The sequence below is a fragment of the Triturus cristatus genome, chromosome 1_1, assembly GCF_964204655.1.
Source record: "Triturus cristatus chromosome 1_1, aTriCri1.1, whole genome shotgun sequence".
Taxonomy (NCBI): domain Eukaryota; kingdom Metazoa; phylum Chordata; class Amphibia; order Caudata; family Salamandridae; genus Triturus; species Triturus cristatus.
In genome coordinates, this window is record NC_140579.1 from 1,305,436,855 (window position 1) to 1,305,459,352 (window position 22,498).

A 22,498-nucleotide genomic window follows, 5' to 3' on the forward strand; every position below is an offset into this window, starting at 1 on the left:
TCCCTCATAGCATCTCATTTTTAGTAATGTCAGTTAGCATATAACCAAAAAATCACCAGTAGAGAAGTGATTAATACATCACTATAACCGTTGGCCAAGAGTTATTCCAGTTGTTAAAGGGCCTATTCTAGTTACTTGCGCGAGCTGCAGATGAGACTATAACAAGAGAGATGGTCCTTAATGGCTGGAATGGCAAGAAGCAGAATAACTATGAGTCAATTAGAACATCCAACCTACTGAGGGTAGAACATTCTACTGTAAGCACAGGGGATTGCACAATGAGAAGCATTGGAACGTTGGTAGAGGAGGCCTACACCAACCATTGCTGGCCCCCAGCCAATCAATTTCTTCAATGAGAGCTCTATGTTCCAATGTTTTCATACATAAAGGTTCAAAGTACGAAGTGAAAATATGAGGGCAATCTCTATGCACTCACAAACAGGACAAATCAGAGAACCAGGACCCAGGGAATTCAATCAATCAATTAAACAGGACTTATCAAGAGCAGATCAAGAGCAGCTAATAACCCATGAGAGTATCCAGGCGCTGGGAAGCCTGCTGCTAGGGATTGTTTGTTGAACAGCCAGGACGAGTCCTTTCCTGAATTCCAGTAGCAAGGATGAGGTCTGGAAGTGATAGGGGAGGGCATTCCAGGACTTTTCAGCAAAGTAGGAGAAGGAGCGTCCTACACTGTTGCTTCAGCGGATGTTGGGGGTGGGGGTGAGGGAGAGGGAGGCAGAGCCTAGGTGTCTGGAGGGTTGGTGTAAGTTCAGACAGTGGTTGATAAGTGCTGTTCCTTGGTTGTGTAGAACAAGTCACTTACCTTCGGTAATGCTTTTTCTGGTGGATACAGTATCTGCCTGTGGATTCCTCACCTTGTGAATATCCCCTGCGCCAGCAACATTCGGAAACTTTTGTAGCAGTCCACGCCGATGAGGTCGAAGACGACGTCACAGAGACACGGCTCCGCTCGCGACTCCGCTGACGTCACCGGCTCCATAAGAAGACCTCGTCGGCGTGATGACGTTAGTTCCGCCCTTTTTTCCGTGCCTTCGAGGCACACGGATGGACTGACAGCAATGTATACACAGTACATAATATACAAGCAACACACACAGTGTGGAGAATAAATAGAAAGGCAAAAGAAATAACACACTGCCTTTGATATTAACAAATACATTTTGAAACACAATCATAAACTTAAGGTATACAAGGGTGGACAACGGGGAGGCGGGTGGGTCAGTGAGGAATCCACAGGCAGATACTGTATCCACCAGAAAAAGCGTTACCGAAGGTAAGTAACTTGTTCTTCTGATGGATACATCTGCCAGTGGATTCCTCACCTTGTGAATAGATTCCCACAGCAGTCCCACTCCAGGAGGAGGGTGTCCACCCTTCTATACCAGAAAGTCCTGAAGGACGGAACAAGCAAAGTGTCCGTCCCTCCTCACCTCAGTGTCTAAGCAATAATGTTTTGCGAAAGTGTGGAGGGAGGCTCAAGTTGCCGCCCTACAAATGTCCTCCACAGGAACACCCCTAGACAAAGCAGAAGTGGAAGACTTAGCTCTAGTGGAATGGGCCCTTAAACCCTCTGGAGGTTCCTTCCCAGCCAAAGAGTAGCATATCTTGATGCACAAGACAATCCATCTGGAAAGGGTGCGCTTGTGCACCGCTCTGCCTTTCCTGCAGCCAACAAAGCCCACAAAGAGCTGGTCATCAACTCTAAAGTCTTTTGTCCTGTCCAGGTAGAAGCTCACCGCCCTCCTAGGGTCCAAGCGGTGAAGTCTCTCCTCCTCCTTGGAAGGGTGAGGGGAGGATAGAAGGTAGGGAGGGTAATGGACTGCCCCAGATGGAAGGGAGTTACCACCTTAGGCAGAAATGCAGCCCTGGTCCTGAGTACCATCCTTTCAGCATGAATGGTCAAGAATGGGGGTTTTGAACTTCGAGCTTGAAGCTCACTTACCCTCCTTGCCGAGGTGATTGCAATGAGAAAAACCGTCTTAAAAGACAACAGTCTCAAAGGACACTTGTGTAAGGGCACGAAGGGAGAACCCATAAGATAAGTTAAGACAAGGTTTAAGTCCCATTGAGGCACAATAAAGGGAGTAGGAGGAATCCTGTTTGTAAGGTCCTTTAGAAATCGTAGAACAATAGGTGATTTGAACAATGACGGCTGATCTGGCAAGCAAAGGAAAGCCGACAAAGCCGATAATATCCCTTAACAGTAGCCACAGCAAATCCTTGCTGAGCAAGAGAAAGGGCAAACAGCAGAATGTCAGATAAACGAGCCCTCAAAGGATCAACTGACTTCTCTCCACACCAGATTACAAATTTAGACCACCTATAGGAATAGATAGATTTGGTGGAATGACGTCTGGCATACAAAATTACATCTACCACATCAGGCGGGAGAGAAAAAGAATTCAGGTTGCCCCATTCAATCTCCAGGCATGAAGGTGTAAGCTCTGGAGGTGGGGGTGTAGAACCTGCCCCTCCGATTGCGAGAGGAGGTCTGCCCTCAGAGGGAGACGGAGCGGAGGGCACGAGGAGAGGTGGAGAAGATCTGTGTACCACACCCTTCTTGGCCAATCCGGGGCGATCAATATAACTTGGGCCCGGTCTTGGCGAATCTTCCTCAGAACCCGAGGAATCAAGGGTATGGGAGGAAATGCGTAAAGGAGTCGTGAGCCCCAACTCAACTGAAACGCGTCCCCCAACGCTCCCTGCATCGGATACTGGAGACTGCAGAATGACGGGCAGTGAGCGTTCTCGTGAGTGGCAAACAGGTCTACCCGAGGAGTTCCCCACATCCGAAAGACTTAACGAACCACCTCCGGATGGAGCCTCCACTCGTGGTCGGCGGGGAACTGCCGACAGACTGTCCGCACGTACGTTCAGCACCCCAGCCAGATGATTGCCATCAGACAAATCTGATGGTCCTGAGCCCAGGACCATAGACGCAGAGCTTCTCTGCAGAGACAAAGAGACCCCACTCCTCCCTGCTTGTTGACATACCACATCGCGGTAGTGTTGTCCGTCAGGACTTGAACCGACTGACCGCGAAGGGAAGGGAGAAAGGCCTTGAGCGTCAAACGTATCACCCGCAATTCCAGAAGGTTGATGTGAAGCAACCTTTCCTCTGGAGACCAAAGACCTTTGATCTCCAGATCCCCCAGATGCGCACCCCACCCTAAAGTGGATGCATCCGTTATTACTGTGGCCACCGATGGAGGAAGATGGAAGGGCTTTCCTTGAGACAGATTGCCCTCCACGCTCCACCAAGACAGATCCGCGGCAGCTTCTCCGGAGATCCCCACAGACTCCCTGAGATCTCCTTTGTGCTGATACCACTGCCTGCGGAGGCACCACTGGAGCACCCTCATGTGCCAGCGTGCATGGGTGACCAACAGAATGCAGGAAGCAAACAGACCGAGCAGGCGAAGGACCTTCAGGACTGGCACGACCGCTCCATTGCAAAATAAAGGAATCATTTCCTGTATGTCGAGAATCCTTTGAGGAGGAGGGAATACTCGATACACAGTAGTGTCCAGTACCGCAGCTATGAACAGGTTGCGCTGAGAGGGCACCAGGTGAGATTTGGGCACGTTTATCAAGAAACCCAATTTGAACAACAGCTGAGTTGTATCCTGCAGATAATGTAGCACCTTCTCTGGCGACTCCGCTTTGATCAGCCTGTCGTCCAGATAGGGGAAAACGGAAATCTCCGACCTTCTGAGATGGGCTGCCACCACTGCCATCACCTTCGTGAAGACTCTGGGTGCAGTAGTAAGACCAAACGGAAGGACCGCAAACTGATAATGTTGCGACCCTACCGTAAACCGGAGATACTTCCTGTGCGACTTCAGGATGGGGATGTGGAAATACGCATCCTGCAAGTCGATCGACACCATCCAGTCTTCCTGATTCAGCGCTTGAAGAACCTGCGCAAGGGTGAGCATCTTGAACTTCTCTTGCTTCAGATAAATATTCAAGATCCTGAGGTCCAATATCGGATGCAATCTGCCGTCCTTTTTTGGAATCAGGAAATACCGGGAGTAGCATCCCTGACCCCTCTCCTGCTCTGGAACCACCTCTATCGCACCTTTCTGTAGTAACTTCAGGACTTCCTCCTGTAGGAGAAGACGGTGGTTCTCTGAGCAAGCCCCTTGACAAGGAGGGTAATTTGGAGGGAAGGGCGTACCCATTTTCTACAAGATCTAGAACCCAAAGATCTGTAGTAACAGATTCCCAATCTTGTAGAAAATGGGTAAGCCGGCCCCCCACAGGACCAACATGATACAGAATGGCGGATCTAGGGCTGCTTTGCGGTGGAAGGAGGGGCGGAGGAGGAGGAGGAGGAGAGTTGACTGCCACGTGAGCGACCCCTGATTCTACCTCTGTACCCCTTATACAGAGAGCTCTGCTGTTGTTGCTGCTGTTGCTGTTGGGTCTGCCTGTATGAATGAAAGGTTGCCCTTCCGAAACCCCTGTATCTTTTAAACGATCCCCTTGACTGGGATTGAAGGCCCAAAGACTTAGCCGTAGCCTTGCTTTCCTTAAAATGTTCAAGTGCAGCATCTGCCTTTTTGCCAAATAGTCCAGAGCCATCAAAAATCAAGTCCAACAGCGTTGATTGCACATCAGGGGAAAACTCCGAAGACTTAAGCCACGCACCCCTCCTAGTGGCAACAGAAGACCCCATGACTCTTGCCACTGAATCCGCTGTGTCCAGTCCACTTTGTATCACCTGACGTGCTGCTACCTGGGCATCCGTCAAGACCTCATTAAAGCCAACCCTATCCTCCTCAGATAGTTTTGGAGCCAGTTTCTTTGCAGAATCCATGAGCGCATGAATATAGCGTTCCAAAAGGCAAGTGGCATTTGTAGATTTAAGGGCCATGCTGGCCGATGAAAAGACCTTTTTGGCCGACTGATCTAGTTTTTTAGCTTCTCTGTCACTTGGGACCTGAGGAAACGCACCCTTAGATTTCCCTGAACAAGCAGCCTGGACCACCAGGCTCTCAGGCGACGGATGTGAAGTTAACAACTCTGGGTCCCCTGGAGCTGCCCTATACCTCCTGGCAACGGTTTTAGAAACTGCGGGAGCAGAAAAAGCCTTACGCCACACCTCCATCACAGGATCTATAATGGCCTCATTAAAGGGCAACAATGGTTCTGAAACCGTAGTAGGAGAATGCAGTACCTCTGTTAGAATGTTTGACTTGAATTCAGTGGTAGGCAGCTGCAGATCTAACAGCTCAGCTGCCTTCCTTATGACTGCATGATATGGAGCCACATCCTTTGAGGGTTCATCAGAAGGCGGAGTAATTTCCCATTCAGGAGATATCTCCAAGCCACTAGCCTCCTTAAGTTCTTCAAAAACGTCATCAGACTCCACGAGCTCTCCTTCTTCTGCCTCTTCCAAAAGGTACCTTTGCTCATCAAGCACCCTTTGAGCCTCCCTCCTAGACCGGATTCGTACAAACGGCGTTGACGGCACCGTGATCGAATCCGACGGCACCGGTGCTGGCATCGAACGTGGTTCCACAGGAGCAGCCGGCGTCGAGCGAGGTCGAGTCGGCGCCGGTGAAGAAGGAAGCGGCGTCGATGTCCTCGGCGCCGCCAGGAAAAATGGCATGACGGGGGCCTGCGGATATGCCTGAGGCACTCCCAAACTGAAGGCCATAGGACCCGAAGGTGCACCAGTGGAGTACATGGCTCTTAAAAATACCCCGTACATTGCATTCAAATAATGCGTGGGGTCCTGACCTGGTCCAGGGAATGCAGGGTACTGATCAGGCATCACCGGACTCGGGCCAACCGGCGTAGACGGTGGAATTTGCGGGGTCAAAGGCTCACCCAGTGCTTGAAGCTCCTCAACCGGAGCCGGAGACGAAGCCGGAGCCGGGGATGGAACCGGAGCTGGGGATGGAGCCGGGGATGGAGCCGGCGCCGGAGATGGAGCCAGAGCCAGTGAATGAACCGGTGAAGCCACTGGAGAAGAAGGACCAGCAGGTGAATCCGGAACGGGTGAGGGAGACACAGAGTCCTTACGGCGTCAAGAAGGTGACTTCGAATTCGGAGCCGTACTCTTGTCAGAGTGACGTCGAGAAGAATGTCTCCTCTTCTTTTTGTGCTTCTTAGATCTTGAAGCATGCCCCGAAGTCGACTTCGACGCCGACCTCGAACTCGACCTTGATCGTGACCTCGTTCTCGACTTCCTCCTTCCTCTCTTCTCTTTTTTCATCCTCGCCATGAAGAGTTTCGCCTCTCTTTCCTTGAGAGCCTTGGAGCTCATCTTGCGACAGCAAGAGCATCCTTCCACATCATGGTCCGAAGATAAACAGAATACACAGTCGTCATGTGGATCCGTGATGGACATATGCTTTCCACATTCACGACAGGGCTTGAACCCCGATTTCTTTGTCGACATTTTCACGAAAAAAGGACAGAGAAATCCAGCAGAAACACAAAGTAACAGTGAAGCTACAGATAGAGATTCCCGAAATCCGTTGGCGTCGACGGCGCGGAAAAAAGGGAACTGACGTCATCACGCCGACGAGGTCTTCTTATGGAGCCGGTGACGTCAGCGGAGTCGCGAGCGGAGCCGTGTCTCTGTGACGTCGTCTTCGACCTCATCGGCGTGGACTGCTACAAAAGTTTCCGAATGTTGCTGGCGCTGGGGATATTCACAAGGTGAGGAATCCACTGGCAGATGTATCCATCAGAAGGGCTTTTTTAGGTGGATCAGCATCTTGAATAAACATCTGTTCTGAACGGGGAGCCAGTGGTGCTTCTTGAGATGGGGTGTTATGTGGGCCTGCTTTAGGAGGTCGAGGATAAGTCTTGCCGCTGAATTCTGTATTGTCTTCAGTCTCTCCAGGAGGTGTGAGGTGATTCCTTCGTATTGTGTGTTGCTGTAATCCAGCCAGCTGGTGACTAGGAGTTGGGTGTCTGCTCATCTGGTGCTGATGGGAGTCACTAGAAGATCTTACGGAGCATATGAAGAGTGAGGAAGCAAGCAGGGACTGAGATGATCTGGCTTTTCATCATGAGTTTGCTGTCCAGAATAATGCCAAGGTTGCGAACATGGTCCGTCAGAGTTGGTGAGGGACCTGTTTCGGAAGGCCACCCAGAGTCATTCCACGGGGATGTGTTGTTCAGGAAGATCAGCATTTCCATTTTATGTGCGCGCAGTTTAAGGCAGTTGTCCTTCATCCAGTCAGCGATGCTCGTCATGCACCTGAGGAAGTTGGCCATTGTGGTGGAGGGGTCTTCTGATAGCGAGAGGATGAGCTGGGTGTCGTTGGCATATATGATGTTTGGTCCATGACTTCGGAAGATGTTGGCCCACGGTGTCATGTAGGTGTTGAACAGTGTAGGGCTGAGGGACAAGCCATGATGGACGCTGCAGATGATGTTCTTAGGTTCCGAGGTGAAAGGTGGCAGGCGGACTCTCTGGGTTCTTCTGGAGAGAAAGGAGGTGATCCACTTGAGGGCATCTCATTGGATTCCAATGTGGTGAACCCTCTTGATAAAGGTGTGATGGATGCTGCTTAGAGGTCGAGGAGGATCAGGGCCGCAATTTCGCCCCGGTCAAGGAGGGTTTTGATGCCGTCGGTGGCGGTGATCAGGGCAGTTTCGGTACTGTAGTTGGTGCGGAACCCAGATTGGGAGGTGTCCAGAAGATTACTGGTCTCCAGGTGTGACATAAGTTGGCAGTCGATGGCCTTTTCAAGGACTTTAGCAGGAAAGGGGAGAAGAGAGATTGGACTGTAGTTTTTGAGCTTGCTGGGGTCTGCAGGCGGTTTCTTGAGAAGGGGTTTGACTTCTGCGTGTTTCCATTCTTTCGTGGAAGGTGGCCATAGTGATGGAGGAGTAGAAGATGGTGGTGAGTTTTAATCCTGATATTGAAGATGAGATGGGGACATAGTTTTGTGGGTGCTCCTGGGTGGACAGAGTTTATGATGGCTGTGGTGTTTTGTGTGGGAACTGGTTCCAGGTGGTCGGCGTTTGCATCTGTGGGAGCGAGGAGGTTGAGGATGTTGGTGGCCGTGTATTGGAAGTTTTTGTAGATGGTGGAGATCTTGTTGTAGAGAAAGTCCACCAGGGTGTTTCAGAGTTCTTGGGAAGGGGTGAGGAAGTTTTCAGTGGCCAAGGGGTGAAGAACTCTTCGACGATGTTGAAGAGTTCTTTGCTGTGGTTAGAACTGGCTTTGATGTGGTGGGCAAGGGCGCACCTTTTTGTCTCTTTCAGGAGGTGGTGGTATTGGTTGAGGGATGTCTTGAATGCGACTCGGTCTGTGGGCTCCTTCCTGGTGCATCATTTCCTTTCAAGTTGCTTGCAGTTGCGTTAAGTGGTTCTCAGTCCCATGGTGTACCAACTGGCCTGTTTGGAGGATTTCTTGAGACTGGTGAGCTTGATGGGGGCGTCTCTGTTGGCGCAATCAGTGATCCAGGCAGAGAAGTTCTTGACTGCCTGTTTCAGATTGGTTGTGGAGTCAGGATGGGAGGTGTTGAGGGCGTTGGTCCACTGGCCCCCTGATACTTTGTTCCAGCTGCAGTGTGAGGTGCTGGGGATCCTATAATGGAGAAGTGGATCATGGCGTGGTCTGTCTAGGTGAGCTTTGTGACAGGGCTGTACTTGACTTGGTCGCTGGCCATGAAGAGGGATTGAGTGTGTGTCCTCCGATGTGTGTGGGGTTAATGACTACTTGGGTGAGGCCAATGTTCATGCTTTTGAAGAGGTTTGCGGTATTGGTGTCATTAAGGTCCTCAAGGTGAAAATGGGAGGTCTCTGAGGAAGATGTAGTGTTTGGAGTCAGCGGAGAGATAAAATAAGGGATGGCGCTGCAGAAGCTGCGGCGAGGGTAACTCTGATGGGGGTTTTGCCGTTGGTTTGGAGTCAGAATTTGAGGTGCTCCATTATAGGGGTGATGTCGTCTACAGTGGTGGTGCAGTGGATGGTTTCTCTGTGGATGATGGCGATTCCAACTGTGTGTTTGTTGATGCGGACTTGGTGTGCCTACTTGTAGCCATTGGATGCTGCTGAGGAGGAGACCCCAGGCACAGATGCAGGGTGAGCCAGGTCTCGGTGAGGAAGTTGACATCGGGGTGTGGGAGGTGATTGTGTTCCAGACCTCAATGGCATGCTTGCAGAGTGATCATGTGTTGAGCAGAAGGCAGTGGAGTTGTTCTGAAGTAGTTGTTGGCGGTATGGTGGTGGTCATCGTGGCATCAAGTAAAAGGTCCTACCACAGATCCAGGAGAGGTGCGGCAGCAGTTATTGTGGAGTCTGGGATCCAAGGCTCAGAGCTCGGTGATGGTGTATCTTCGAATGGTGGGAGGTCCAGGATTCCTGGTGCTGGGCGTGGATGGGCTTGCCCTTGGCACGCCTGTGGCACAGCTGCGCTGCAGTCTCTATTAAGTAGATCCTGGGAGGAGAAAGAGGCGCTGAGGCTGTGGTGGAGGCAGCCGGGAGAGAAACAGTGGGAGTGTGGCGTAAATCACACAATGGGGGAAAAACAAAAGCAAAAATAAGTTAACCAAGGAAAAAAATAAAAGTAACTAACAGTGGTAACAGTGACAGAAAAAAAAATTAACAAGGCAATCAGCTAACAGTGGTAATGAAGCTAAATCACAAGGCAGTCCCGGGACGAACTGCTGTTTATCAGTAGTGGGGGAATTAAAAGGTATTTTCCAGTTTCAACCAATGAGGTTAGCTGGGAAACTGGGATTGGAATCAGATGCCCTGCAGTAATAGTCAACAGCTACTACCACATGCCCACTGCCTCCTATGGATGGGTCAAGCAGGAATAGAGCTGGCTGATCTGGGCCTTGTTAATACAAGAACAGCTTCAGCAGAGCACTGACTGGCATGTTTGCAATTACAGAATACTGATTAGATGTTGAGGTGCATCAAGGATTAGAGAAAGCCTTGCATTGAGGCAGAGACCATTTTCTTAGACTACATGCAACCTTTTGCGTCTTCCAAATTTAAGTGAATTACCATTCTCAAAGCTTGATGATTACACCCTGGGTAGTCTTAAGTGACTGACTATAGACAGCAGGGGCACTCAAATTGAAAGAAATTATCGCACAAGAAAAAAGTAATGCAAGAAATAAAAAATACATATATTAAATTAAGCTTCTCCTTCCCAAGAAAAACCAGCAGCTGCAGGTTTAAAATGATAGCACTTAAACCAGGGATGATTTACGTAAAGATTGCCAATTATTTCAAAACACAAGACAGAAAAATAACACCGATAAAGATAGATATAACACTGTTCATCTGTTAAATTAAACAACTCAACCAATTCATTTCTTCATTCAATGGCTCTTGGATGATGAGCTCTGAAAGCAAATTTCTATGTAGGAATGTATGTGGTATTTGCACTGCTTGTACCTAGAAAAGGGCAAAGAAGCGCTGTACAGGATCAACGGTAAGGCTGCAGTCAATGATTGTTTAGAGGAGAAGCTTGGTTCAGAGAGTGTATAGCAGGCTTCAAACTGTTGTCTTTTCCTTCCGTTTTGTCATTAATAATAGGACTTACTACCCACAGAGCAAAGGTCAGAGGGCCGAGATCCAGGTATATGCTCATCCCAAATGAAAGTAGGTTAGGGATTCAATTAAGTCCTGAGGAATACCTTCTTGATTTTACTTATAAATAGATCAAAGTCGAAACGCTTCAACATTACCTCTGGGATTACATATAAACTGAAAGGCTTTTGAATAGCAATAGAAACTCTGTATGAGAACAAATCCCATGACAATTACTATGAACAGGGTTTATGTTATCTGCCTATCCAGATGGATCTTGAAAAGTGTGCAATACAAGGTCTGGATGGGTTGAACCTTTACATTTATATACAGTGTCCATGTGGACCCTTAGAGCACCTCTAATTTGAAATATCATCGATTTCAGGGTGAATGTTTGTCTCATGTCTGTAAAGTTTATTACATTACTATAAGAAATAGGTATTGTAAACATTGGCATTCCTACTATTGCTTAAAGGGTTTTTACTTAACTGCTTTCAGTACTATGCATGACTACTCACCTAATACGATGTGTTCATTTGTTTACCTTGTGATACTGGTTTTTAAAGGTCCTCTAGACAAGCAAGATGCCACAGCTGCTGGGGAGGTCCTTCAATAAGGGCAACAGCCACTGAACTGAACAGCCCAAGGCAGAAGGGCTATAAAGCTATAACATTGTACCCACAGAGGACAGAATGTTCTCTATTAAACAGGGAGAAACCGAAAGTCAAGCACTGGAATGTTGGAGTAGAGTGTGTGTATCAGTTATTATTGGGCCTGAACCTCTCCCTTACTTTCAATAAAACTCCCAAAATCCCATCCTGTTCATTCAGGTTGACCAGGTGAGTTCATGACCATAGGAGGATGGTACCTTACCTTAAAGCTGTGGAAGAAACTCTTCTTCGAGTCACAGAAATCTAACAATGAACCTAGATTTCGAGTAGGTAAGCCATAGGGCAGTACTGAAGGTCATATGCCTCTGTACAATATTGCTCTTAATGAGAACACTATTTACAGCAGTGAAAGGGTGTAGAGAGATTAGTTATGCACTTATTAGCGGGCACCGTAACATTCTGGCTGCTATCACTCCCTATCCCTTGTATCTATAATCCTTCTCTTGATGGTTCAGGGCATCATTTAAAGAGATCAGGGACGCAAACCGCAGAGAGAGCGATGTCACCAGCGGAACCTCGCCAAAAGCGTCTACCTTAACAAGTAATTGTTCCTTAAAGCTGATATCCAAAGCAGTGGCCCTTTGTATCCACTGCTAAAGTGCCTGCGAGCACACTGGTGGTGAATCGAGATCTTACCAATCCGGGAATCACTCCATAGTCCTTGCTGAGCTGCAGACTCTTTGCGCACAGATAAACAAGCCATGCATTTTTAAAAGCTAACGTTCATTCATCAAAACTTAAGAAGCCATGTCATCCCATGACAAGTGCTGTTTGTGTCCAAGGAAGATTGCTGCATTTCGTGAATTGTGCTGACTGGAAGACACGCAGTATCTCCATTCGCGTTTGATCATGCTTTGGCTTCAAAAGGCCAAATTGTTAAGTCGCATGCATCCTGCACTCCACCATTCAGCCGACTTCTTCCATTTCCTACATGAAAGAGGTCTTGTTTGTATGGGCAGATACATACACTTTGCATGCATGCCAATCAAGTTACTTAATAATTTCCGGGTTAAACTGAAGGGCAGTGAGATACTACAAAGACCAAACGACTGTGACATGCCCCATCACCGCCGCATGGTAAAGGAGCTTCAGAACGGGCATTAGATTGTAGCATCTTCACAGCAGTTGTTTAAATGAAGGGTAGCCATTAAGGGCACCCTCTCCCATGGGAATCTTGGCACCAGGGCCCTGCTAAAGGTTTTGTTTTGTGGACTAGTGGACAATGGCCCCCCACTTGTGCATTTAACTTTCAAAATGCGGAACTTTTTCATGTTAATGTATAGACGAAAAAATACATACTGGTGCCAAAAACAGTAATCTTGAAACAAGAAATACCTGTAACAGCATATCTCCACAGAAGAAATAAAGGTACACTGATCTAGCCGTAGGTCAGATGTAGACCAGCTTTAGGGCTGCATAAAGTCCGAATTTCCAAGTGGCTTGTTTCTTTCATTTTGGAGTTCATAAGAAAACCCTACGGTGTAACTAGCCTCTAGGCCCCACACTGGAAGGACTTCTGCCATCGTTTCCCTTGTCACTTTCTTCAAGCTGCAGAGAAAATTAAGGAATCATAATATTAACGCAAATGAAATGAGAACGGGGACAATGAGAATGTAAATTTCACACTCTTGCTTTTGGCAGTATACTGGGTCATTACAATAGGACAGTGCCGCTGCTGGAAGCACTTGTTTGGCTAACCTGGCCCTCCTTTCATCATTCAACAATCCAGACTATACTGTCCACTGAACTCTGCGAGCAGCTCCCCAGCATCTTCTAGCGAATTCCGCCAATCCCAGGGGTACATCACAGTATAATAACTTTTCACAGTGTCATTGGCTAGACTCCGGACCTTAAGATCTGTTGTCATCCGGGAACTAAACAATCATCTTTGCACTAAAGACAGCGTTTATGGTATGAACTCCAGGTCAAACTCCAGTCCAATTTGAAAAGTCCACTGCCATGGGTCGACACATGGTAGAGATGCGCTTTTAAATTAGGACAACGTAACAAATACAAATTTAGGAGATAAACTGCAAGTTTAAGTCTTGATGGGACATGGAATTAACCACTAAGTCAGTTCGCCAAGACTTAAGTTTATTAAATGATAATTAAGGTATGCAAAGATAGCACCGAGTCTTAATGAGCGACACTACTCAAATAAGAACACTAAGCACTGAAAGGGGTGTAAAGACTGTTGTAACATTCATTGTAGCGAAATATGAATCTATATTCAAACTTGAATTCCAGCAGTATGAAAATGTTCTAACCCCTGGTCTCCATGGATAGAATCGCTCGAACGCTTCATGCAAGGCGAAGTCTCCGGACCTCAGAATATGCCTCAACAGCCTCTTGGTCTCAGATCAAGGGATTCACATCATGACCAGAGGGACATAGTCACACACCCTGAATTCTTCGAGCTGCTGGGCCATTTCAAAATATATCTAATCAGAGACCCATAATTACAGTAGATGCTTCTAATTTTGAACAAAGTTAATTCAATATTCAACAATGAAAGAAATCATATAATTCTTATGGCAGTGCTATGCAAACAGGACTACGTTAAGTTTTCCTTTTAGCAGAGCGCTTCTCTTAATGCACTCAACACAGATCAGTAGATAATCCGTATTTACAGTTTTTTCTTCAAATTGTTTTAAGTTCCTTTTACTATAGTTTTACCCCACGCAAGCATGACTGGATAAAAGATAGGATTAAGCAGCTAAGCTTCCCAAAACTCATGTCCTACATGATTAAGAGGAAACTGATGTACGATTTGCACTTTTCAGTTGGAACCTTTAGTTTTTTGGACAACATAAACATTGGGAGGGTGCCAGACTGATTCCGTGCACCCCATCAGGATATGTTGGACTATAGACCTGCTAGCTTACAGTGCCACAATAAGCACCCCTAAACCTAGTTAAATAACAAATGGTTTGGGCAGAACATGACAACTCTGACCCCAAAGGAACCGTGGTAACAGATCTAGAACACTTTAATTCAGTCCCTCGTGCTCTGTCAGAGAAATATACAAGAAATACACACAAGGACATTTTTAAAATGTATTGAACCATTGCGATTCTTCTATAAAATATATGCGCTGCAATGATTAATAGACAGAAGCAGACAAATGGGATTAGCAATATAAGGACAGCAAAAAGAATAAACTTTTCACTGTCCTGGTCTATCTTTCACAGAAATTTCCTATTGTGTTGGCTCTTAGGCGCCTGATGTACAAAGCCCCTTTGCTGTTGCAAATGCGGTGCTTCCCAATATCACAGGGTCTGCAATCATAAACAGCCTTTTCATATTGCACAAAAGTTAGTTTAAAAGTTGGGAACTAATTTTTGATGTGTAAAAGGGATTTTGTGATTATTTCCGAACTGCAAAAATCAGAGGTCTCCCTCCTATATGCAAATTAGAATGGAGATATCAGTGGTCATTGATCAGTTACCAACCATTGAGTTAGGATGTAACAGATTCGCGAATGGGGAATTTTCCTCTTTTGAAATCATGTTGGATACATCAGGAGGAGCAGGCAGCGGTCCTCAGATATCTTCCAAAATAGGAAACTTTTTTTAGCACCTTCCCCTTTAGTCAACACAGACTGCTTTTAAAAGAAAACAAGTTACTTACCTGTAACTTTGGTTCTCCAGTATTGGTAATTTTCATAGATTCCCATAGCTTGCATCATTCCCCGTCGTCGGAATGGGAGCCTCTGTAAATAAAAAATACCATAGCAGTAGGTACAAAAGAGAAAGAAAGGCCTCATCTCATTTTGTAGCATATCCACCTCTTTTTGTAAAAGAGACCAAAATAATACAACAACCAATCAGATTAGCCTCACCCCATAGAACCCTCCTGAGAGAACCTCAGAGCCTCAGATTTTCGTAGCCGTTGTGAAACAATATAACAGAATATGCTGAAGGCTGAGCTTTCCCAGGGGAGGAGGGTGGGCGCATGGGAATCTATGAAAGTTACCAATACTGGAGAACCAAAGTTACAGGTAAGTAACTTGTTTTCTTACTCCAGTATTGGAACTTTCATAGATTCCCATAGCTTGCATCAGAATAGCTAGCAGTTAGGAAAAAAGGAAGCACATTTTGTGTAAAAATACATTGTATCACCTTGCATGTATATCAGCATGAGAAATACAAGTTACCCATCACCAGTCAGCAAACATCATCAGATACAAAATGTGCGACCCAATAACAGGAAGGGTGGTTAGAAGGGAAAGCTCACCGCTCCCTGAAAGAGATTCCGTAGAACAGCTTGTCCCACTGCAGCATCGCTCCGCGTGGAAGATTCCAAGCAGTAATGTGTTGTGAAGGTATGGGCATTGCTCCATGTAGCTGCCCTGCAAATGTCTTTGATCGGTACTCCAGCGAACAGAGCAGCTAAAGATGAAACTGATCTTGTCGAGTGCGCCCGGACCCGCCCTTCTAGGGGCTTACCAGTCGCTTGGTGACAGTAGTGGATCGCGCTGGCAAGCCATCGCGCAACCCCTTGTTTTGAAAGGGGAAAACCTTTGCGAGGTGCACTGAAGGCGACAAAGAGCTGAGTAGATCTCCTGATGTCCTTGGTGCTTTGGAAATAAAATTTTAAACACCTTTGAACATCTAGAGAATGAAGAGACCTCTCCGCTGGAGTTGTCGGTCTAGGGAAAAAAGACTTCAAAATGACTGGTTCATTCAAATGAAAATCCGAAGGAACCTTCGGGATGAATTTTGGATTTGTCCTCAGAATAAGGGTATTTTTTTAAACTGCAAGAACGGATCCTTAATAGTGAGTCTGAAGTTCACCAAACCTCCTGGCTGATGTTAAAGCGAGGAGGAGGGCCACCTTCCATGAGAGAGATTTAAGATCCGCCCTATAAATTGGCTCAAACGGAGGCCTCATGAGTTGAGCAAGGACCAAGTTGAGCTGCCACACGGGTGGAGGAGGTCTAACTGGAGGGAAAACCCTAAAGTCCTTTTAAAAATTGTTTCACGATTCCCGCAGACCAAAGAGAAGGGCCTGAAGATGTTCGTCTGAACCTAGAGAACGCCGCTAGGTGAACCTTGATAGAAAAATGTGCGGGACCTGACTTGGCCAGAGACAAAATGTATGGCAAAATCTGATGAGGAGCAGAAGAAAAAGGATGAATGTTCTGTTGGCGGCACCATAGGCAGAAACGTTTCCATTTTGAACGATAGGTCTTATTCATAGTTGGTGCGCGGGCCTGAGCTAGCACCTCTCTACATTCTTGAGGGATAGTCAAGCCCTGAAATTCTCTGGGCTCAGGAGCCACGCAGTCAACTGCAGAGAGCTCGGGTCCGGATGTACCACTTGGCCCTGGGACATTATCAATAGAGAAGAAATTGGACGCAGGTGAATTGGATGATCCTGGGAGAGCAGGAGAAGCTCTGTAAACCAAAACTGGAGGGGCCACGCTAGTGCCACTAGAATCATTCTGCAGGGTTCTGCTTTGAGCTTCCTGAATAGTCGTGGGATTAGAGGAATTGGAGGAAAGGCGTAAACAAAGGCGCCTGACCAGGCCATCGAAAGCGCATTCTCCAATGATCCCTGATGGTGTTCCCTGCTTGCGTAGGACTGGCATTTCCTGTTGTCTGGAGTGGCAAACAGGTCTATGGAGGGTCTGCCCCAAAGATTGAAAACTTTCTCTAGAGTGCACTAAACCAATTCCCACTCGTGGCTCACAGATTTGAGACGACTTAGCGTATCCGCTGTCTTGTTGAGTGCACCTGGAAGATGTTCCGTCGAAAATGAATTTGGTGACGGATACTCCACTCCCAAATCTCTTGTGCTTCCTTGGACAGCAGAGGAGACCTTGTTCCACCGTAATGCATGGCCGTCTTGTTGTCTGTACGGACCAGGACGGTGGATTTCCAAATCCTCGGAAGGAAAGCCTGTAAAGCTAGAGAAATTGCTTTTAGCTCCAGTAGCTTGATGTGGAGAAGACGTTGTTCGGGCCGCCAGCGGCCGCTCACTTGAAGGTCTTGCAAGACCGCCCCCCAGCCTTCCAGAGAGGCGTCTGTGGTAAGTATCAACGGAGCTGGAGTGACTGTAAAGGTGAGACCCTTTGAGATATTTTCTTTGACCATCCACCATCTGGCTGCCTCTATCATAAGAGGAGTGATGATTACTTTGTCGTCGAAAGAGCAGTCTGCTTGGCGCCACTGCAAATCCAATTGCTCTTGGAGCGGGCGCATACGAAGTCTGCAATGCGGAATCAAGGGAATGCAAGATGAGATCGATCCTAGAAGAGATTTGTATAGGCGAACAGACTGAGACAGTCCTGTTTACAAATGACGGGCGGAGCTGATCAGTCTTTGCTGTCTTTCTTCTGATGGAAAAGCTTTGCAACAAGCTGTGTCCAGAATAGCCCCCAGGAACTTGGCCGACCTGGAAGGACAGAGGACTGACTTGTCCTTGTTGAGTTGAATGCCCAGATGACTGAAAAGTCGAGTGCAGCTTTCGACTGCTTTTGAAGCTGCTTGAGAAGAAGGAGCTTTCACCAACCAATCGTCTCGATAAGGAAAAACCTCTAGCGATTGTTTTCTGAGAAACGCTGCGACTGGGGCCAAGACCTTTGTGGATATCCGCGGCGCGGATCGGAGTCCGAAAGGCAGGACCTTCAATTGAAAGTGGCTCTTGGCTACTGTAAAGCATAAAAACCTCCTGTGGGCCGGGTGGATGGGAACATGGAATTATGCGTCCTCGAGATCAAGAGTGGCCATGTAATGCCCTGGATTGAGAAGCCGCAAAATGTCCTGTAGGGATACCATCCGAAACGAGAGTTTTATGAGATAGGTGTTGAGCTCCCTCAGGTCTAAAATTGGGCGCCATTTGTCTACGGTCTTGCGAACGAGGAAGAACCGGGAATAGAATCCTTTGCCTCGTTGGGACAGAGGTACTGGCTCTATCGCTCCTTTGAGAAGTAGTTGGTGAGCTTCTAGCCGTAGAAGGTGCAGATGTTTGGATTCGGTGGCGCGAGGGGCTCTGGATGGTGGCTGGTGTTGAAACTCCAGTGTATGGCCAAATCGGATGATATTGAGAACCCACCGATCTGATGTTATGAGATTACAGTAGTGGAGGTATTGAACAAGTTACTTACCTTCGGTAACGATGTATCTGTAAGAAACATTAGTTAGTTAGATTCCTCACCTTAGAATATCCTCAGGAGTCAGGCTGGATCCGGAAAGATTTTTGTAGCAATACCCCTTGCGCGTCGGTAGGCGTCGTCTGCGGCTCTGCGTCCGTCATCGGCGTCGTGCGCCGGAATGACGTCGGAGTACTTACACACCGCCCTCGCGCGCTGACGTCAGTTCTTATACATAGCTTTCCGCGCCAGGGACGCTGAGCCATGCAAGAGACCGACATTGGTGCCAAAAAATCTAGGGCCCTGAAAGGGAGAACCCTAACCCTAGATGTCGGTTCGCAGAACGGGGAGGCTGGGTGGGTCGGTGAGGAATCTAACTAACTAATGTTTCTTACAGATACATCGTTACCGAAGGTAAGTAACTTGTTCATCTGAAAGAAACACGTTAGTTAGATTCCTCACCTTAGAATAGATACCCCAGCAATACCAACCCCGGAGGTGGGCCTGCGAACCAAGATCACACCAGAAAGTCCTGGAGAACAGAACGGCCAAAGTGGCCATCTCTCCGGACTTGACTGTCCAGGCAATAGTGCTTGGCAAACGTGTGCAGTGAAGCCCACGTCGCCGCCTGACAGATGTCCTGCAAGGGGACTCCCCGTCCCAGGGCAGTTGTCGCCGCTGTGGTCCGGGTGGAATGGGTTCTCAGCCCAACAGGAGGGACCTTTTTCGCCAAGGAATAGAAGAGTTTAATACATAACACGACCCATCGCGAGATGGTCCGCTTGTGCACAACTTTACCCTTCTTAGCACCTACATATCCAACAAAAAGTTGGTCATCCACCGGAACTGTTTTGTGCAGTCCAAATAAAAGGACAGCGCACGTTTTGGGTCCAGACGGTGGAGCCTCTCTTCATCTTTTGAAGGATGCGGAGGCGGAAAGAAGGTGGGCAGCGTGACAGATTGCCCGATGTGAAAGGGAGTCACGACTTTAGGAAGAAAAGAAGGACGTGTCCGGAGGACAACCTTATCCGGATGAACCAAAAGGAAGGGAGGCTTAGCTGACAGAGCCTGGAGCTCACTCACCCGCCTAGCGGAGGTGATAGCCACCAGGAAGGCAGTTTTCAGAGTCAGTAGACGAATTGGACAGTTGTGAAGGGGCTCAAAGGGAGCGCACATCAGAAAAGTAAGAACAAGGTTCAAGTCCCACTGAGGCATTACGAATGGAACAGGAGGGAACATATGAGTAATGCCCTTAAGAAAACGGGAGAACACAGGGGACTTGAAAAGAGAAGGCTGATCAGGGAGCCTTAAGAAAGCAGAGATTGCAGCAAGATAGCCCTTCAAGGTGCCCAGAGCAGAGCTCTGCTGGGCCAAAGAAAGAAGAAAGAGGAGAACCTCAGAAAGAGGGGCAGAAAGGGGATCCACAGCCTTTGCTGTGCACCATGCCACAAATTTGTTCCACCGGCAGGCGTATACCGTCTTTGTGGAGGGACGCCTGGCTGCCAGAATGACATCACAGACTTCAGGAGGCAAGTCAAATGGCATCAACTGTCGCCGCTCAATCTCCACGCATGGAGGTGGAGGCTGGACAGGTTCGGGTGGAGGACCGTCCCCTGCTGCTGCGACAGAAGGTCCTCCTGAAGAGGCAGTCGTATCGGAGGATCGATGGACATACTGAGTAGCTCGGGATACCAGCACCTTCGTGCCCAATCCGGAGCCACCAAGATGACTTGGGCCCGGTCGCGCCTGATCTTCTTCAGCACTCTGGGCAGAAGTGGTATAGGCGGAAAGGCGTACAACAGACCGCAACTCCACTCGCGACGAAAAGCGTCTCAGAGCGAGTGCCGCCTTGGAAATTCCAACTCGCAGAACTGCTGACATTGCGCGTTCTCTTCGGTGGCGAATAGATCTAACCAAGGCTCTCCCCACTGCAGAAAGAGACCTTACGCCACGTCCGAGTTCAGACGCCATTCGTGATCCATCATTCACCGGCGGCTGAGTTCGTCTGCTCTGGCGTTCAGAGAGCCCGCCAGATGTTGAACCACCAGGGTGATGCCCTGATGTTCCAGCCATGTCCAGAGGCGCAGAGCCTCCTGACAAAGGGTCCACGACCCCACCCCGCCCTGTTTGTTGCAAGACCACAGGGCGGTAGTGTTGTCCGTGAACACCTGCACAACACTTCCCCGGACAGAGGGAAGGAAGGCTTTTAGTGCAAGTCGAATCGCCCTCAGCTCCAAGAGGTTGATATGGAGCCGAGTCTCCGCTTGAGACCAGAGTCCTCTGATCTCCGCCTCTCCCATATGGCCCCCCATCCCAGGAGGGATGCATCCGTCACTACGACATGCTCCGGTTGGGGTAGGGAGAGGGATCTGCCGCTGACCCAATCGCGATTCGTGAGCCACCACTGCAGCTGGTTTGCAGTGCCCTCCGAGATCAAGACATGGTCGGACAGGTTGCCTCGATGCTGGGCCCACTGAAACTTCAGGTCCCACTGCAGAGCCCGCATCCGCCACCTGGCGTTAGGTACCAACAGGATGTAGGAGACCATCAGCCCCAAAAGCCGCAGCACCAACCTGACCGAAACCCAGGACAGAGGCCGGAAGATGGAAATCAGGGCCTGAATGTCCCGGACCCGCTGTTCCGGCGGATAGACCCGGAACTGCGCCAAATCGAGAACCGCCCCAATGAAAAGGAGCTTTTGGGAGGGACTCAGGTGTGACTTCGGCACATTGATGGAGAACCCCAGCGAGTGCAGGAGGTCGGCCGTAGTCTGGAGGTGGGAGACGACTTGCTGGGGCGAGCCCGCCTTCAACAGCCAGTCGTCGAGATAGGGGAAGACTGGAACCCCTGATCGGCGCAGATGAGCTGCGACCACCGCCATCACTTTCGTGAACACCCGAGGGGCACTGGTGAGGCCGAAGGGGAGCACGGTGAACTGAAAGTGCTCCTGACCCACCGTGAACCACAGGTAACGCCGGTGGGCCGGCAGGACGGGGATGTGGAAATAAGCGTCCTGCAAGTCCAACGTTACCATCCAGTCTCCAGGGTCTAGGGCAGCCAGCACCTGAGCTAAAGTGAGCATCTTGAACCGGTCCTTCCGGAGGAAGGAGTTCATGCTCCTGAGGTCCAAGATCAGGCGTAGGCCCCCTTTGCCCTTCTTGGGAACCAGAAAGTAGTGGGAATAACAACCACGACCTACTTCTGGACCAGGAATGCGCTCGACGGCCTCTTTGGCCAAGAGGGCCGATATTTCCTCTCGTAGAAGATGCAAATGATCCCCCGACATACGGTGGTTCAGCGGTGGCATGGCTGGAGGGGTCGTTTCGAAGGGGAGGAAGTAGCCCCTTCGGACGATTTGCAGCACCCACCTGTCCGACGTGACGGAGGGCGAGTGGAGCAGGTGATGGCGAACTCTGCCGCCCACTGGCGTTGAATGGGCCTGAAAGCTCGGACTAGGAGGGCTTTGAGGCGGATGCTGCCGGGGTGGATGTGGACTGACCGGCACGTTGAACTCCAGTACCGCCTCGGCGGAATCCACGTCCGCGACCGCGTGCAGGTTGGTTCTGCAGGCGGTGACTGGGCGGACGTGAGGAGGCGCCCCTTCCTTGGCCACGAAAGGGACGAAAGGCGGGAGTTTTTGGCCGTGGGCCGAAAGACCCAAGGACTTGGCCGTGGCCCGGGAGTCCTTGAACCGAGCCAGCGCACTGTCCGCCTTCTCACCAAAAAGGCGAGTGCCATCAAAGGGCATGTCCATGAGGGAACTCTGGACATCCCCTGAAAATGACGTGGACCTCAGCCAGGCGTGACGCCGAAGCGCCACCGTGGTGGAAATCGCCCGACCCAGCGAGTCCGTGGTGTCAAGTCCACACCGTATGGCGTGCCGTGCTGCATCTCGACCGTCAGCAAGTGCTTGAGTGAGTCGTGCCCAGGCCTCCACCGGGCACAAGGGCAGCACGTCCTCCACCGTATCCCACAGAGAGTGGGAATAACGGTCCAAAAGGCAAGCGGTATTTAAAGACCACAGCCCCAAACTCAGGGACGAGAACAGTTTCTTGCCAAACTGTTCCAACCTCTTGGATTCCCGATCCGGAGGAGCGGACGGTAAGGAGGATTGGGAGGTTGAGGCCTGAATAACCAGACTCTCGGGGGTGGGGTGTTGGGAGAGGAAACTGGGGTCGCCCGGAGCAGGGCG

General features: G+C 49.1%; 1 protein-coding gene across 7 annotated transcripts in view; it reads right to left on the reverse strand.

The window, feature by feature from the left end:
* The window catches only part of MAGI3 (membrane associated guanylate kinase, WW and PDZ domain containing 3), a 2,362,625-nt gene that overhangs the window by 852,212 nt on the left and 1,487,915 nt on the right, over nucleotides 1-22,498 (reverse strand). The gene's annotated exons all lie outside the window — the stretch shown is intronic.